The sequence below is a fragment of the Zalophus californianus genome, chromosome 8 (genome assembly GCF_009762305.2).
Source record: "Zalophus californianus isolate mZalCal1 chromosome 8, mZalCal1.pri.v2, whole genome shotgun sequence".
Lineage (NCBI taxonomy): Eukaryota > Metazoa > Chordata > Mammalia > Carnivora > Otariidae > Zalophus > Zalophus californianus.
Window position 1 is genome coordinate 92,513,876 of NC_045602.1, and position 18,805 is coordinate 92,532,680.

Sequence of the window (18,805 nt, forward strand, 5' to 3'; positions counted from 1 at the left end):
ATGAGAAATATGACTTGAAAAGAGACCAAATTCGGCCCAGGAATGAAGGAAGAACATAAAAATGAAAGCATGAAGTTAATACACTTCACAAAAGTCAGTCCAAAATATACTACCAACCCTCTAGCACGTCGATTTTGTACATTTCCCATATTTCAAGATTTGAAATAAGATGAAGTCACCCAAACTCCATTGTGAAATCCAGCCTCCTCAAAATCCATCTGACCTCAGAGAGGCAAATGGTGAGTAATTCAAAAGATTTTTGAATGAAAGTGTCAGTTTAAGATCCTCAGCATAAAACATACCTACAAAGCCTATTTGCAAAGTAAATTTACTCTGGATTCTTGATACCTATGAAAGTTTTTTCTATTGTATTTATTTAAAATTACAACAGTTTACATTAGAAACAAGCTCAAACAATTAAGGTAAAAGATAAATAACTGCATACAGTTTAATTTTACAAAATGCAAACATACATCTTTCATTGTTCCATTATCTGAGTATTAAGCGCCACATAATTGCACAAGGCATTTTCAAATGTCTTAAAGGCTCTAAAATTACAGAGTTGACTTTGGTGAAATAGTCTTTATTTTCCTCCATTATTATACAAATAATTGACCACAAAGATTAGATTTAAATCAGAATTGGATATGTCCCCTACCGAGTTCATTTCTCCTTTACATCTAAAGGTTGGTGGCTCATGATGGCTCATGAAACTTACTCAGGCCCTTGTGGGACACATGATAAGGGTCCAAGTGTCCATAATTTAAGATGTTTCAGCTGGGAGGGATCTTAGTGTCCCCTGGGACCATGGTGACATCACAGCAAATATTTATCTGAGACAATCCAGCTTCTAGCTAGCCCAGGGTAATTCTTTTATGTTTTTTGTGGGTTTTTTTGAGAATGCAGATTTTTTTAAATTTTATTATGTTATGTTAGTCACCATACAATACATCATTAGTTTTTGATGTGATGATCCATGATCCATTATTTTCGTATAACACCCAGTGCTCCATGCAGTATGTGCCCTCCTTAATACCCATCACTGGGCTAACCCATCCCCCCTCCCACCTCCCCTCTAAAACCCTGTTTGTTTCTCAGAGTCCATAGTCTCTCATGGTTCATCTCTCCCTCCAATCCCCCCCCCATCATTTTTCCCTTCCTTCTCCCAATGTCCTCCATGCTATTCCTTATGTACCACAAATAAGTGAAACCATATGATAATTGACTTTCTCTGCTTGACTTATTTCACTTAGCATAATCTCCTCCAGTCCCACCCATGTTGATGTAAAAGTTGGGTATTCATCTTTTCTGATGGCTGAGTAATATCCCATTGTATATATGGACCACATCTTCTTTATCCATTCATCTGTTGAAGGGCATCTCATCTCTTTCCGCAGTTTGGCTATTGTGGACATTGCTGCTATGAACATTGGGGTGCATATGGCCCTTCTTTTCACTATATCTGTGTCTTTGGGGTAAATACCCAGGAGTGCAATTGCTGGGTCATAGGGTAGCTCTATTTTTAAATTTTTGAGGAACCTTCACACTGTTTTCCAAAGTGGCTGTACCAACTTGCATTCCCACCAACAGTGTAAGAGGCTTCCCCTTTCTCCACAACCTCTCCAACATTTGCTGTTTCTTTCCCTGTCCATTTTTGCCATTCTAACTGGTGTAAGGTGATATCTCAATGTGGTTTTGATTTGAATTTCCCTGATTAGCCCAGGGTAATTCTAAGAGTGACCTTTTCACTCTGAGAAATGTCTCAGCTTGAAGGTACCACAGATGAGGAATGAAGGCCTAGGGGTGGAGACTTTGACCCAGAGACTGGTTGTCTGCCCCTGGGAATTCTAAAACCCCACCCATTCCCTGCTGCCTCCAGAGGTGCTTCAGCCCTGTGCTGTGGGGGCAGAAGGTGAGGAAGAGAAGGGGAGACTCTTTTTCATCTTTGTCCTGGAATGAAAATTTATCCATCCCCCAAATTACTCACCAGACCTGAGAGGAGGACAGAGGAGAAAATTTTTACATTATTTCTTCTTAAATTCAAACACACCATGGGTTTTTGCTAATACATTGGACAATGAAAATGGGGAAAAAGGAAACAATTTGACTAAAATTCCCTCCCTTAGGAATAGTTTAGTCACAAGTTAAAAGTCACAGAGGAGTTGCAGGAAGTAATTCTAATTCTTGGTGGTAGGAGAATATTTTCAAGGTATGTTCAACTTTTAGAAACCTGATCTGGTGACTCACAATGAGTTCTGAAACACTATCCCCCCAGCTCAATTTTCTTTGTACCATAACTCTGAGATATTTACCTGTTATAATTACAGGGGATGAAGGAGAGAGGGAGCAGGGACCCAAGGAAGTACAGAGCTCCCTTGTTAATATGCTGAAGGTCAGAGGAGGAACTCAGGACCCTTCTTGGGCAATAAAAGGGCTCCTGGCACACCATAGTGAGTCCTGTGTAAAAGGAGAGGCCAGGAGCCTTCAGAATGAACAGCCCTGCTCTGCTCGTTAAACCTAATCTCAGCTGGGAGAAAAGTATCTGATTTCACCATTGTTCCTCCAGGACCTAGCACGATGCCAGGCATGCTATGGGCACTCAATACCTTTTGATTGAATGAGTTAATAAGGCTGGATTTTCATAATTTGCTACTGTTGTTCTTGGGTTTGTTCTTGTCCAAGTGAAACTATAGACCAAAAGCTTTGAGGTGTTTTGAAATGATTCTTTTCCTCTTCCAAATATGTATGAATGTCTAACTTCTCTGCCAGATGCTAGGGATACAGGAAAGGGTGGCTACTCTTGAGGCTCCCAGAGTCATGGAAATAACCAAATACTGAGAGCAGCATGATAGACCTGACCAGGTTTGTGAGACAGACTTGGATTGAAATCCCAGCTTCTGGGATTGCACTTGAGTTGAAATGTTAAGTTTTGTGACCGTGGGCAAGTTACTAATTATTATTGATGAGATCTCCTCAGCAGGGCTGATGATACTGTTAAATCATCGGTTGTTTGAGGATTAGGTGAGTTATTAATGTAAGGTACCTGGAGGCCTGCCTGGCACATGGCAATCCTTTAGTGAATGGTGACTACTGTCTTACAACAGCTGTGCAAGTTCAGACAGGTGAAACTGGCTGACTCTGCTCATGTAGCTCAAAAATGGGTATAGTAATATAATGATTCATAATGGTTTTTACATTGCAAGTATTTTTTTATTGTTCACATGAGCTTATGAGTTATAGGTCCCCGTCCTGGTCCCCATTTCAAAGACGAAGCTGGACCATCCACTCAGGTAGTCAGAATCCATGGCTGGCAATGGGGCAGAAGCCCTGAGTGTGGATACAGAGCTCCTGGGCGTTAGTAGTGGACAGTTGGTCCTGGCACCTGGCCAAAGCCGCTTGGATCCCTTTTAGTAGCACTAGAACATCCTTGAAAGTAGAGAGACATGGCCCTTTCACCTACTGGGACAAAAAACTTCTGAAGTGTCATTTGCAATCTGGGGTCCCAGGGGGATCAAGCTGATGTTGGGGTTTCACCTGAGGGCACACCTGAGCTTGGCTCCCTTCCCTTCTGGGCCTGCTCTCCACCCCTTTTCCAGTTCTCGTGGGAGCACGTCCTTTGTAAGCTATTTCCACAAGGACCCCAGGCTTAGGATCTGCTGTTCAGAGAGCCTGGATCAAGGCTGCTCCTGGCTGGTACTGCTTATATAATAGATCCCAACCCAGTTCACGGTGCTTGGTTGTTCATTAGTAATTTCAAGATGTCAGAAGCCTTTCCTGAGAAGTGGGGTTAACTGGAAAGGCCAGGGGCCTCAAGACCAGCACTCTTGTAGTTCTCTTCCCAAAGCCACAAGTACTTGCCATCTGCTCACCCAAATGCCCTGAAGTACTTCGAGTGCCTTATTTGCTCCTTGGAACCACAGCCCTGCTCAGAGCCTGTCCCAGAAGATGAATACACACTGAATGAATGCACAAATGTTACAAGTGCCTCACTGATACTAGCTCAAATAAACATGAGAGTGGGCATTATGGTCCCCACTTTGTGGATGAAGAATAGAAGAGACTGAGTTACTTGCCCAGGGTCACACAGCCAGCTGGGATCAAGAGCTGGGATGTAAGGTCGGCCTGATCAGAAACATATTACTTTAAAAATAAATAAATAAATAAATAAATAAATAAATAAATAAATAAATAAATAAAAAAGAAACATATTACTTTAGCCTCAGTTGTGTTCTTCCCATGAGTTCCTTGACCTGGGAACCGTTAAACATACAGATTCCTGAGCCTCATTCCCGATGCACTCATCTGATCTCCAACAGGGGAGTCTGGAAATGCCAAGAGATTTTTCTGCCCGCCAACATTGAAGAATCAGGGGTGGAGAAATTAGGGAATGTAAGGTGACATCTTAACTGCTGCTTTGTTGAAATAGAACCCTGTGAATTTTCATTACGAAATGCACACATCCTATTGACTCTATGGCCGAGACTGATGCTTGGTGTTGTCCCAGTGTTAATCATTTGAAATGGGATGTGTGCATGCTGACATGTAGTTGGATTTGGGGTGGGGGTGGGAACCACCCACTTCAGAAGGAAGTTACAGCAGGTCACTGCCACACAATGATCTCCCATGTCTTTTGTCATGGCTTTCCACAGAGACCCTGTTACCTAGTACTAGCAGAGCCACCTTAGCACAAACTAAATTCAGGCCTTGGGACTTGTCAGCTCTGAAATGACTCTCCATGTCCACTGACTTAATATAGTCTCAGACATGCCCATAGGCATCTCCATCCCCTCCTGCTCACCAGACTTTCTAACCAGCCTGATGTCAGTGTTTTGCAAGAGCGTGGCAGACAGATGGCCTTTAGAGACTCTGAAGATGGGGTCATCTTTAGTGCTTTTGCTAATTACTCCTTTTTGTCCATTAAGTGTCGTTCTTCAGTGTATGATTTAGCCCTTCTTACTTTTCTTTTGTCCTTTGATAAATTACTGACTTCTGTATGTAGACAATTATTCACAATGGATAAGGCTGCTCACTGATTCACAGCCATGTGGCAAGAAATAGTCTACTATTGACTCCCTAGGAGATCATCCAAAAAACCTGTCGACCCAGAAAAGTTCAGTTCACTCAACTGTGTCAGTCAAGAACATGGCCTTGGGAGTCTTGGCCATGTCTCAGAATGATGAAGTCATGGGAGAACATCTGTAGGGTCTTAGAGTTTGGGCAGTTTATGACATAACAGCTTTGAATTGGCACGCACAGCAAGGCGAGGGTCCTGAAGTGAATCTTGAGCAAGTGTTAGTCTTAATTAATAAACTATTTAGTTGGTTTAGGGTCTTATCTTCTAGGAATAGAAAATGCAACAGAGGCATGGGGAAAGTGCACCAGGCTCAGTATTATTTAACAGATGTCTGGAAATCAATCCTTCTTGATTTCAGTTCTCAGGAAGAATAAATGATATGCACTGGGATAAAAACATAGAATTGACCTCTGAAACAACTTTCAGGAGCCACAAACTTTAAATTCTGATGCACCCACCTTCACAGAACCTCAAGTTCCTATTAATGTAAACTTTCCCACAACATGGTGTGGGAGCTGTAGAATGTACCCCATAAGCCCACAACCTGCACAGACATGGTACACTGAGCCAGTGAACACAAGGACCAGAAGAGGATGCCCAAGGATGAACCCCCAGAAATCCAATGGTGGAAGGAAGCTTCAGCAAGTGGCATTAATGGTAGCATTGACCAGCATCCCCCAGACACTTCTGCTGACACAGGGCTAGATGCTCCCAAACTACACACATTTCCAGGGAGCACAAGTGGTGATGCTGAATTAACCCCCATTTCCTTGAGACACAAAATGGAATGGGGGCTGAAAATAATAGTTAAGTTGTCAATAAAAATAAAGAAAATTGTATTTTTCACATAGCTGCTCTTATGCCCTGAGTTTGTTCAAAATGTACGAGAGAGAGAGAGAGAGAGAGAGATCTTAGTTAGGGCTGCCCCAGAAGTGGACCTGTGATGAGGATTTTGAGAGCAGGTCATTGATCTTGAAGATGATCCCAGGAAGCACCCGTAGGGGGTGGGATGGAGGAGGGAGAGAGTACAAGCTGGGGCATCAAGATCAAACCCTGGGAGAGGAATGCACCAAGAGCGAATCAAATGGGAGTCCTTGTTCTCAGGAGGTTTGCACTCACACGCAAATTAAAACAACAGGAAAAGTGCACTTCAAATAGAGTAACTTGAAACAAGTAGGATCTTTTGTGGCAAAGAGAAATGCAATCAAATAGCACACCTGCACTTTTTCTCAGCTGGGCTTTGGAAACTGTTTGTAAAGGTTCAGGTTTGGGTCACATTATTGACTTCTGTTTTTTTTTGTTTTGTTTTGTTTTGTTTTGTTTTTTACATTATTGACTTTTGAAGTCTCTACTCACATGCCAGATTCTGGGTAAGACTTTTTAACTTCTTACATATTTAGCACAAATGGAAAGGGGGGGAAGAAAACCAACTATTTCTCTTTTTCTCATTCAACAAAAATTGTGCTCCACCAGATGGACAGGGATACTTACTCCTGCATCACCAGTGGGTCATCGACTCCAAGAATCAAAAAACAACAGGAGCTTCTGGTCTCATGGTGTCCCTGGTGAAGGAAACACCAGTCATTAGGAGAAGCAATGTGATCATTTTATATTCATTTCCCATTGTTTCTCTCCCAGCTAGGCTTAAAAAAAAATGTGGGCAATTCTTTGTTGTCCAAAAAGCGGGTGTTAGAAAACATGACAAATGTATGCAGATTGTTGCCTTGTTGACATGATATTGATAATGGCAAAAGGAAAAGTTTTTACATTTAGATAAAGGTCCCATTTCCTTCCTCCTGTTTGGTAAAAGGCAAGTGTTCACCCCGGTCTGGGTATTCTGTGCTTCCTCCCCTTAGAAAAAGGAATATTAGGCAAACTGATGTGGGATATAAGTGGATCTTTTACTGATAAGAACAGATACTACACTTGATCTTAGCCAAAAGGCCAAGAAGCGATAAATAAGTGGATCTTTTAAAAAAAATTTTTTTTCCATGAGTGATGGACTCAGTCCTATCTCCATCTTCCAATGTCCATCAGAGTGATGACTTTGAGACACTGACATTCTCCAATATCAAAGAAAGTTACAATGAGGGTTGGTAAACAAAATTACCAGGGTGGGAATAAAAACAGTCAAATTACAAAGGTTTGTGTTTAAAAAGTAACTTCTGGTTAGATGCCATTTAATCAGAAAAATAAATTATCTGCAAAATCTTGTGCAAGCACAAACTTACAGGTACTCAGAGTATCTGGCTCCCTGCTTCTTTGTCCAGTGACAGCTGTGGTTTTCCTTCAAACTCCTGGACCACACGCAGGTCAAAGGCAGGAATGGAGTCGACATTTTCCTCTTTTCCTGAATTATTACATGCTACACTCACTTATTTTTAGCTTCCAAAGCAGCAACCCTGGATATTTTCATAAGAAATGACTGTGTTTTATTTTCTCCAGCCTTGAGTTCCTGGAAGGCTGTCTAGAACAGAGCACAGGACTCAGGGAAAGTAGGGAAGGGGTGTGCTCTCTGGTTGGCCATATGCATTAGTAGAGGTGCAGGCTAAGGCACTGTAACAAATAGACTGCAAATACAGTGGCCGGTATGCAGTGGAAGCTTATTACTGTTTAACTTAATGATCCAGGATAAGACATACTGTCCAGGTAGGCAGTTTTCCATTGTCAATCCTGGCTACTGTCTCTGGGAGCATAGGGGCTGCTTTACTCTATACTCTTGTCCAGTGAGAAGGAGGAAAAAGCTCCCTCCTGCCCCTCCAGGAGAACGATCACATCCTTTCTGCTTGCATCCCGTTGGACAGATTTTAGTCACAAGGCCACCAGACTTGCAGGGGAGTTGGAGCCATGTTTGTACCTCTGACTAAGGAAGGACTGAAATTCACAAACAACTAGCAGCTTCTGCCACTTGGAGCCTCCCCTTTGCTGATAATTTTAACAAACCATGGAGAAGGCAGGTCTATCAAAGAGGTTTCACTTCTTGGGTAGAAACAACCTAGAACCTTTTCATTATGAAGCCAGTTCTGGATGAGGAGCAAAGAGAGTTGTAATGCATCACAGTGCCTGCCATGAGCCTGGGATTGGAGTGAGATACACACAGTGCATGCTAGATATCCCCTGCATGGGGCTTAGCGGATGATTTAAAGCATCTTGCTTCACAGGGAATAGGAGAAATGTGGTCACTTTATATATACTAACATTCTCCTACTTTTATATTCCTAGGTTGCTTTCCTTGGTATAATCCATCAATTTCCAAAGAGTACAAAATCCTTGAAGAAAGAAGTCTATAGCTATTGAAAAGATGCAGTATTAATCTCAGGTGAAATACTCATTTGCAAATCAGTAGAAATTCAAAGCACTCTCAGAAAATAGAATTCATGAGTGACGTGGGAAAAAAATGAAAGCCAAGTGGCCAAACTTTTATCCACAACCACAGAATGTGGTATAATCTCAAAAATCTGCAGGTGTTTGGCTGTTATCCTAAATGGCCCTGCCTCCTTTTCTATAGCAGCTCTTACAGATTTTTTTGCAAGTGATAAGGAGCAAGGGAAGGTTGTCTCAGTTCAGCTTTCCAGCAGCTGTTTCATAATAGCTCTCTCTGCCAACACATACATTGTTCCCTCGTATTCTTTCTAGTCAAAGAGAGACCACAGTAGCTTCAGAAGCCTTTGTGTCTCTCCATTTTTAAATTTAGGAACATCTGTATTCCTCACAGGCTATTACGAAGATGCTACAAGCTGCTACTGAGGCACGTAAATAAAGTATTGTATAGAGAGGGCTGAAGATATCCAGGTGGTATCTTTTTATACAGTTGAGTTTCTTAACCTATCCTAGTTCTAGCAGAGATTAACCAAAGCTTTGCACCAAGTGGAAGAGATGGTCTTAAGCAGACTTGGACCATTCATCTCTCTGAGAGAAATGGCAGACATGTAAATTATCAGAAAGTGAACTGCACAAAACATTCTGTTGATAAATGTGTCGCATCCCTGGATTTCTGTTGTTTACTCTTGAGCGAGTTTAATTTTCAAAGATTTTATCTCCTTTGTAAGAGTGACTCATGCCCATTGTAGAATAAGATACCACATAAAAGTAGAACAAAGAAAAAGACAGCCACTCATATTTTTATCCAAGTCATTCCAAACTCTCGCATACATATTTTTTTTCAGTCTATTAGAATAAAACTTGTCAGAGTAAATGTCTTTGTTTCTCTTTCATTTAACATTCTAGCATAATTATTGTCCATGTTACTTTAATTTCTTTGTAAGCATCAGTCCAAATTTTTCCCGAATTTCTCTGGCCCATGTCATTTATCATCCTGCACTGACTGATCTCCTTTTCCCGTTCTGGTTAGCATGGGCACCACTCTGTCTAGAATCATCCTGCACCATTCCAGAATGCCCCCCTTCCACACCACCTCCTTGATTCTGGGTGCAGGCTCAGGCCCACTGATAGTGTTGGGGAAGGAGCTCTGGCACAGTGAGGGGGGACGGCTCTCACACAAAGGGTGTGGTTTTGCCACCAAGTGACCTGGGACAAGTCAGTCAACACCTTCACTCATATATTGGTTTGCTGTGATAATTTATTTTTTTAAATTTTCAATTCCAAACCCTATAAAGGAATTTTGGTTTCCCATGATCTCTGTGGCCCCATATCAATCAGAACCTTTTGGTCACATGCTGCAGAAACCATTCTGGTTAACTTCAATGTAAAGAGGATCCTCCCAAACTTTATGGGAAGAGTGGGGGCTAGGACAGGAAAAAGGACAGGAATGGAGGGCAGGAGCTTTCTGGGTATGACAGCGTGGCCTCAGTGCAGGGAGTAAGCTTCAGCTATTCTGCCTTGTCATGTCCTAGAAGCAATCTACTCATCATTTAAAGCCCTAAGAAAGAGTCTAATGGGTGAGGAGTAGGTGATCAGCTGATTTTTCAACTGTAAAAGGAAATGGGTGAGTGCAGAAGACTCAAGAGGCTCCCACCATTCTTTCTTATGGTCCCACAAATAAAAAAGAGGTATTTTCCAAATACAATATCAAGTGATATTAGGAAAGGGGAATAGATGCTAGGTAGCAAAAAAATGATATGTCCACATGAGCTTCTTCCTCATCCCTCCATTCATGACACTACACTTAACAGAAGAAAATCCGAGCTTCATTGCCCTCTTTCTCTGTTTTCTCTGTCTTCTAGTTTCTCCTGCCATTCTAGTTTCTCCTTGCTCTCACCTGCCATTATGAGTCTCTACCTGTAGAATGTTTGTCATCAATGCCATCTGTGGCAGTTCACATACATTATGAGAATTTTCTGGTTGCATTAGATTATATCACTCACACTTTTTTACTGCCTCCTTTCCCATATGGCACTATTCCTTGTGATGTGCAGGCCCCCATCAGTAGTGAGCACGTCAGTCCCCCGTGACTTTGAGCTCAGCGTGTGACATGCTTGACCAATGGGATATGAAGCAATGACATAGTGCATTCTGTGTTCAAGCAGAGGTTTTGAGAAGAATATGGAGATTCCTCCAGCTGTCTTGCACTTTGTCAAGAGAATGGCATGTCCTGAATGGGAGGTGCTCCTTCAGCCTGGGTTTGAAATGAGAGGGCACCTGGAGCAGAACCACAGCCCACTGCAAGCAGTGCTGTAAACCATTGAGATTTAGGGGTGTTTTGTTACCACAGCAAAGCTGGAGTGGACAAAGCAAGAATCTGTGTGTGAGCAAGGCTTGTCTCTGTCAGAAGCAAAATCCTCATAGGCCAACTGCCAGGCCACACATTCTTTCCACCTGCCTCCAGTGCCTATGACAGCAGTGAGCACGTGGTTAGTACCTCATAAATACTGACTGTCCCAGCAATTACGTATTGAGCTCCCTCATCCCACCTCCAGCCCATATCTAGGTTCTAAGGAACTAAACAAAATGTAAAGTTAAAACCCAGCTCGGTAAAGACACAGGAGGTCAGCTGAGAAGGCGATGTTACAGACTTCATAAGAGTAAATAACAATATATATTATTTTAAATCTGCATCTACTCAGTATGTTCATTGTGTGGAGAAAAATAACAGGTCACAGAAGAAGGTCACAATCATCATAATAACTCAAAACACAGTCTCTCCGCCTTAAAAAGATGTGTCATGGCAGAAGATGAATGCCTTACCCACAATGGCAAGACACAAGTGAGGAGGGCAGAGGTCGAAAGTTATTTGTGTTAGTCAGTATGCTTTTGGGAGTCATACACACTGGCCTGAAACAAAACTTTAAAGGTCAGTTTTGTCTGCTCTTTGACTCCCTGCTTGCACCTGCCTTTATGACCCTCTGTAGACAAAAGAAGGGCCAGAGCTTCGGAAAAACCAATACCAAACAGGCTGTTTCCTGCTGTAAAATGAAGCCAAGGGCTGATTTTTGTTGAATTCATTCCAAAAAGTAGGCATACTTTACATAGCTCTGTTTCCAAAATATGATCTCTTTTTTTTTTTTTTTCTGGAAAGTTCCCTGCAGGTGAATTTTCAGGAAGCTTGAATCCTAGAGAGTACATTATTTGTAATGACACTTTGAATGGAGGAGGGAGTCCAAGGTTGTTTTTCTCCCCAGGCAGGAAGTCTGAACAACTCCACCAGGAGATCCTGAAAGGAAAAACAAAACAATACAGAGCCTACAAAAGTAAAACTAGCATGGAAACCTGTACACTTCAGCTCAGGATTTTATTATTTTGGGTTTACCATGGTTTACTCCATGGTAATCGTGTCTGGGACCAAAGGGCCAGGATCATGTCCAGTGGAAGAAGCAGGTGTGACCATTGCTTCACCTCTCTGAGCTCCTCATCTGCAAACTGAGGATGACAATCAGGATCACATGGTGTTATTAGGAGGACTCAATGAGACAACTCAGGGAATTACATATTAATGTGCCTTGCACATACTATCCTCAAGGAAATATAACTTTCTTCTCTCTGTAGATCACATGTGTATGTGAGAGGATGGGTATAAAAATGTAATTGCAAGGAATTATGGTTATGCTGTATATTATGAAGTCATTATGTGGATTTCATGAATGGCTTGAGGAATTAGTTTTATTACTTTACAGTAGCACACTTAGATGTCTAGTGCCATCTATTTTTATATTACTGGGGTTCACGTACATGAAATCACTTGATCCTAATCACAGGTGCTGAGATCGTAGAGGAAGGAACCCTCAACAAGAACACAGAGGGGAGGCAAGAGGCAAAGGGAAGAAGAGGAGCAACTTGATAAAAGTAAACAGCACATACTATTTTAACATTTACTCCATATGTTTATCTCGTGGAAAAAATAATAGAAAGTTGATACATTCAGAACTTTCCAGAACTTTCAGACTTTCTAGCTAAGTGTGATTTGCCTGATCCTTTCATCTCAAATTTATTCTCGAAAAGTTAGAAATTACAGGAGCCTGGAAAATGATTTAAAATTTGCAACAGGGGGAGGGGCACCTGGGTGGCTTAGTCAGTTGAGAGACCTACTCTTGATTTTGGCTCAGGCCATGATCTCAGGGTCATGAGATAGAGCCCTGCATAGGTCTCCGCACTCAGCGGAGAGTCTGCTTGAGATTCTCTCTCCCTCTCCCTTTGCCCCTCCCACTACTCTTGCACTCTTTCTCTCTCTAAAACAAACAAATAAATCTTTTCTAAAAAATTTGCAACAGGGGAAAATCTTTTCACTTAGCAGAGTGTTTTCAAGATTCATCCATGTTATAACATGTGCCAGAATTTCCTTCCTTTCAAGACTGAAGTATATTACACAGTACCCAAGAATATTCCATTCACCCATTGATGGACATTTGGGTTGTTTCCACCTATTAGCTATTTTTAATAAGGTTGCTATGAACGTGGGTGCACAAATATCTGTTGGAGTCCCTGCTTTCAATTAATTTGGACACATACCCAGAAGTGGAATTTCTAAATCACGGTACTACTACGTTTAACTTTTTGAGGAACTGCCAATACTGTTTTTCCCTGGTGCTGGTACCATTTTACATTCTTACCAGCAGTGCACAAGGGGTCAAGTTTCTCCACATCTTTGTAGACACTTCTTATTTTCTGCTTTGTTTTTTCTTATTTTTTTCTACTAACTTTTAAAATTTTTTACTTCCCTTAGTTGTAAAGTTATGTTGCTTATTTGAGATCTTTATTCCTTTTTGTTTGTTTTGTTTTGCATTGATTTTTGGTAATGGCAATCATGATGGGTGTGAAGTGGTACCTCATTGTGGTTTTGATTTGCATGTCCCCAGTGATTAGTGAAAATTGAACATCTTTTCACGTACTTGTTGGTCATCTATAAATCTGCTTTGGAGAAATGTCTATTCAAGTCCTTTGCCCATATTTATTTTTTATTTTTATTTATTTATTTTTTTAATTAAAAAAATTTAAGAAGCTCTGCACACAACATGGGGCTTGAACTCATGACCCTGAGATCAAGAGTTGCATGCTCTATGGATTGAGCTAGCCAGGCCCCCCTTTTGCCCATTTTTAAATTGAGTTCTTTGCCTGTTTTGTTCTTGTTGAGTTATAGGAGTTCGTTATGTATTCTGAAAACTAATCCCTTATCAGACATATGATTTGCAAATATTTTATCCCATTCTATGGTTGCCGTTTTGCTCTGTTGATAGTGTCCTTTAAGGTATGACATTTTTAAAAATTTTATCCTGATGAGGTCCAATCTATCTACTTTTCTTTTTGTTGCCAGTGCTTTTGGTTTCATATCCAAGAAATCATTGCCAAATCCAACGTCATGAAGCTCGTTTCCTATGTTTTTTTCTAAGAATTTAGGAGTCTCAGGTATTGCACTTAGGTCTTTGATCCATTTTGAGCTAATTTTTGTATATGGTTTAAAGTAAGGGTCCAATTTCATTCTTTTGAATGTAGATATCCAATTTTCCACCATTTGCTGAAAAAGCTGTCCTTTCTCCCATTGAATAGTCTTGGAAACTTAGTCAAAAATGATTTGACTATGTATGCAAGGGTTTACCTCTAGGCTCTCTATTCTATTCATTTGTTCTTTATGGCTGCATTTTTACCAGTTCCACACTGTTTTGACTACTTTAGCTTTGTAGTAAGTTTGAAATCAGGAAGGGTGAATCCTCCAATTTTGTTCTCTTTAAAGCTTGTTTAGGATATTCAGGTTCCCTTGAGATTTCATATAAATTTTAGAATGGTTTTTCTATTTCTGAAAAGAAAAAAAAACAATGGGATTTTGATAGGGATGGGATTGAATCTGTAGATCACTTTGGGCAGTGTTGATATCTTCGGAATATTAAGTCTTCCAATCCATGAACATGCATATCTTTCCATTTATTCTTGTCTTTTAAAATTTCTTTTAACAATTGAAAGCATTGTAGTTTTCAGTGTACTAGTCTTTCACCTTCTTGGTTAAGTTTATTCCTAAGTACTTTACTCTTTTTGATACTGTTGTAAGTGGTATTGTTTTCTTAATTTCTCTTTCATATTGTTCATTGTTAGTATATAGAACTGTGATTGATTTTTATATGTTGGTTTTATATCTTGCAACTTTGCTGAATTTAGTTAAAATTTCTAACAGTTATTTTTTTGTGGACTCTTTAGGGTTTTCTACATATAAGATCATATCATCTGTTAATAGAGATAATTTCATTTCTTCCTGTCTGATTTGGATGACTTGTACTTCTTTATCTGCTTTGGGCTAGAACTTCCACTATATATTGAATACAAATGATGAAACAGACATACTTGTCTTGTTCTCAGTCTTAGAAGAAATGCTTTTAGTCTTTCGCCATTGTATATGATGTTAAATGTGAGGTTTTTATATATAGTCTTTATTGCATTAGGTAATTTCCTTCTACCCATGGCTTGTTAAGTGCTTTTATTTGTGCATAGGTGTTGAATTTTGTCAAATAGTTTTTTCTGCATCAATTGAGTTAATTCTATGTTTTCCTCCTTTATTCTGTAAATGTAATGTATTACATTGATTGATTTTCATGTGTTGAACCATCCTTGAATTTAAGGAATAAATTCCACTTGGTCATGGTGTATGATCCTTTTAATATGCTTTTGAATTCAGTAGTAGTATTTTGTTGAGAATTCTTGCATTGATATTTATAAGAGATATTAGTCTTTAGTTTTCACTTAGTGTCTTTGGATTTGGCATCAGGTAGTACTAGTCTCACATAGTGAGTTAGGAAGTGTCCTCTTCAATGTTTTTGAAAGAGTTTGATATGGATCTGTGTTTAATTATTAAATGTTTCATTGAATTCATCAGGTAGAAGCCATCTTATTCAGGGCTTTCTTTGTTGGAAGGTTTTTGATTATTGATTTAATTTTTTATTAATTATAAATAATTACTTAATTTCTTTACTATATAATAAATTAATTGTATTCCTTATTAATTATCTATTTCTTCATGATTCAGTCTTACTAGATTATTTGTTTCTAGGACTTTTCCCATCACATCTAGATGAACTAATTTGTTGGCATACAATTTTTCGTAGTATTTTCTCATAATACTTTTACTTCTGAAAAATCAAGTAGTAATGTGCCCACTTTCATTTCCAATTTTAGTTATTTGGGTATTCTCACTTTTTCTTTTTAGTCAGTTTAGCTAAAATTTTCTCATATTTGTTGATCTTGTTGAATACCTAGTTCTTGGTTTCGTTGATATTACCTACTGTGTTTTTCTTCTCTATTTTATTTACCATTGATCTAATCTTTATTATTTTTTTCCTTCTCTTTGCTTTAGGTTTAGCTTCTTCTTTGTCTAGTTCCTTAAGGTATAAAGTTAAGTTTTTAATTTTGGATCTTTCTTTTTTTTAAGATTTTATTTATTTATTTGACAGAGACACAGTGAGAGAGGGAACACAAGCAGGGGGAGGGGGAGAGGGAGAAGCAGGCTTCCTGCCAAGCAGGGAGACCGATGTGGGGCTCGATCCCAGGACCCTGGGATTATGACCTGAGCCGAAGGCAGATACTTAAGGACTGAGCCACCCAGGCGCCCCTTGGATCTTTCTTATTTTATAATGTAAGCATTCACAACCATAGATTTGCCTTTTAGCACTGCTTTTGCAGCATCTCTTAAATCTGATATGTTGTGTTCCCATTTTCATTTATCTCAAGATATTTTCTAATTTCTCTTGTGTTTCTTATTGGACCATTGATCATTTAAGAGTGTACTGTTTAATTTCCACATATTTATGAATTTTCCAGTTTTACTTCTATTACTGATTTCTGATTTCATTCCGCTATTATCAAAAAGACATATTATGTAGTTTCAAACTCTTTCAATCTTCTAAAATTTGTTTTATGGCCTAACATATAGTTTATCCTGGATAACTTTCAATGTGAATTAGAGAAAAATAAATATTTTTCTGTTGTTAGATAAAGTGTTCTGTAAATGTGTATTAGGCCCATTTGGTCTCTAGGGTAGTTCAAGTCCTTTCCTCTGTCTGGTTGTTTCATCCATTATTGAAAGTGTGGTATGAAAATCTCCTACTGTTATTATAGAGCTATTTTTCCTTTCAATTTTGTTTACTTCATATGTTTTGGAGCTCTGATGTTTGGTGCATGTATATTTATAATTGTTATATCTTCTTTAAAATTGACCCTTTTATCATTATATAAAGTCCTTCTTTGTCTCCCATACTAGGTTTTTTGTTTGTTTGTTTGTTTATTGGTTTTTTTTGTCCACTTAAAGTTTATCTTGCCTGATGTTGGTATACCAACTCCTGCTTTCTTTTGGTTATTATCTACATGGACCATCTTTTCCCATCCTTCCCATTTTCAACCAGTGTGTGTTGGTAGGTAGGTAGATAGGTAGGTGTGTCATTAGGTAGATAACATGCAGTTGGATACCGTTTTGTTCTGTTTTATTTTCTTTAATTTTTTTTATTTTTATGTTAATCACCATATATTACATCATTAGTTTTTTTTTAACTTTTTTATTGTTATGTTAATCACCATATATTACATCATTAGTTTTTGGTGCAGTGTTCCATGATTCATTGTTTGTTCATAACACCCAGTGCTCCATGCAGAACGTGCCCTCCTCAATACCCATCACCAGGCTAACACATCCCCCTCCCCCCCTCCCCTCTAGAACCCTCAGTTTGTTTTTCAGAGTCGATTGTCTCTCATGGTTCATCTACCACTCCAATTTCCCCCCTTCATTCTTCCCTTCCTGCTATTTCTTTGTTTTTTTCTTAACATATATTGCATTATTTGTTTCAGAGATACAGATCTGTGATTCAACAGTCTTGCACAATTTACAGCGCTCACCATAGCACATACCCGGCCCAATGTCTATCACCCAGCCACCCCATCCTTCCCACCCCACCCCCACTCCAGCAACGCTCAGTTTGTTTCCTGAGATTAAGAATTCTTCATATCAGTGAGGTCATATGATACATGTTTTTCTCTGATTGACTTATTTCACTCAGCATAACACCCTCCAGTTCATTCCACGTCATTGCAAATGCCAAGATCTCATTCTTTTTGATGAATGCATAATATTACATTGTGTATATATACCACATCTTCTTTATCCATTCTTCCATCGATGGACATCTTGGATCTTTCCAAAGTTTGGCTATTGTGGACATTGCTGCTATAAACATCGGGGTGCACGAACCACTTTGGATCCCTACATTTGTATATTTGGAGTAAATACACAGTAGTGCAATTGCTGGATCGTATGGTAGCTCTATTTTCAACTTTTTGAGGAACTTCCATACTGTTTTCCAGAGTGGTTGCACCAGCTTGCATTCCCACCAACTGTGTAGGAGGGGAACCCTTTCTCTACATCCCCGCCAACACCTATCGTTTCCTCACTTGTTAATTTTAGCCATTCTGACTGGTGTGAGGTGGTATCTCACTGAGGTTTGATTTTGATTTCCCTGATGCCCAGCGATGTTGAACACCTTCTCATGTGTCTGTTGGCCATTTGGATGTCTTCCTTGGAAAAATATCTGTTCATGATTCTGCCCATTTCTTGATTGGATTATTGGTTCTTTGGGTGTTGAGTTTGATAGGTTCTTCATAGATTTTGGATACTAGCCCTTTATCTGATATGTCATTTGCAAATATTTTCTCCCATTCTGTCGGTGGTCTTTTGGTTTTGTGGACTGTTTCTTTTGCTGTGCAAAAGCTTTTTATCTTGATGAAATCACAATAGTTCATTTTCGCCCTTGCTTCCCTTGCCTTTGGTGATGTTTTTAGGAAGAAGTTGCTGCGGCTGAGGTCAAAGAGGTTACTGCCTGAGTTCTCCTTTAGGATTTTGATGGACTCTTGTCTCACGCTTAGGTCTTTCAACCATTTGGAGTCTATTTTTTGTATGTGGTGTAAGGAAAGGGTCCAGTTTCATTCTTCTGCATGTGGCTGTCCAATTGTCCCAACACCATTTGTTGAAGAGACTGTCTTTTTTCCATTGGACATTCTTTCCTGCTCTGTCGAAGATTAGTTGACCATAGAGTAGAGGGTCCATTTCTGGGCTCTCGATTCTATTCCATTGATCTATGTGTCTGTTTTTGTGCCAGTACCATACTGTCTTGATGATGACAGCTTTGTAATAGAGCTGGAAGTCCGGAATTGTGATGCCGCCAGCTTTGCTTTTCTTTTTCAACATTCCTCTGGCTATTTGGGGTCTTTTCTGGTTCCATACAAATTTTAGGATTATTTGTTCCATTTCTTTGAAAAAAGTGGTTGATATTTTGATGGGGATTGCATTGAATGTGTAGATTGCTCTAGGTG

The 18,805-nt window shown here is 39.6% G+C and overlaps 1 pseudogene; it reads right to left on the minus strand.

Moving 5' to 3' along the window:
* Nucleotides 1–6,886: 6,886 nt before the first annotated feature.
* LOC113938846 lies at nucleotides 6,887–7,030 on the minus strand (annotated as a pseudogene).
* Nucleotides 7,031–18,805: the final 11,775 nt, after the last annotated feature.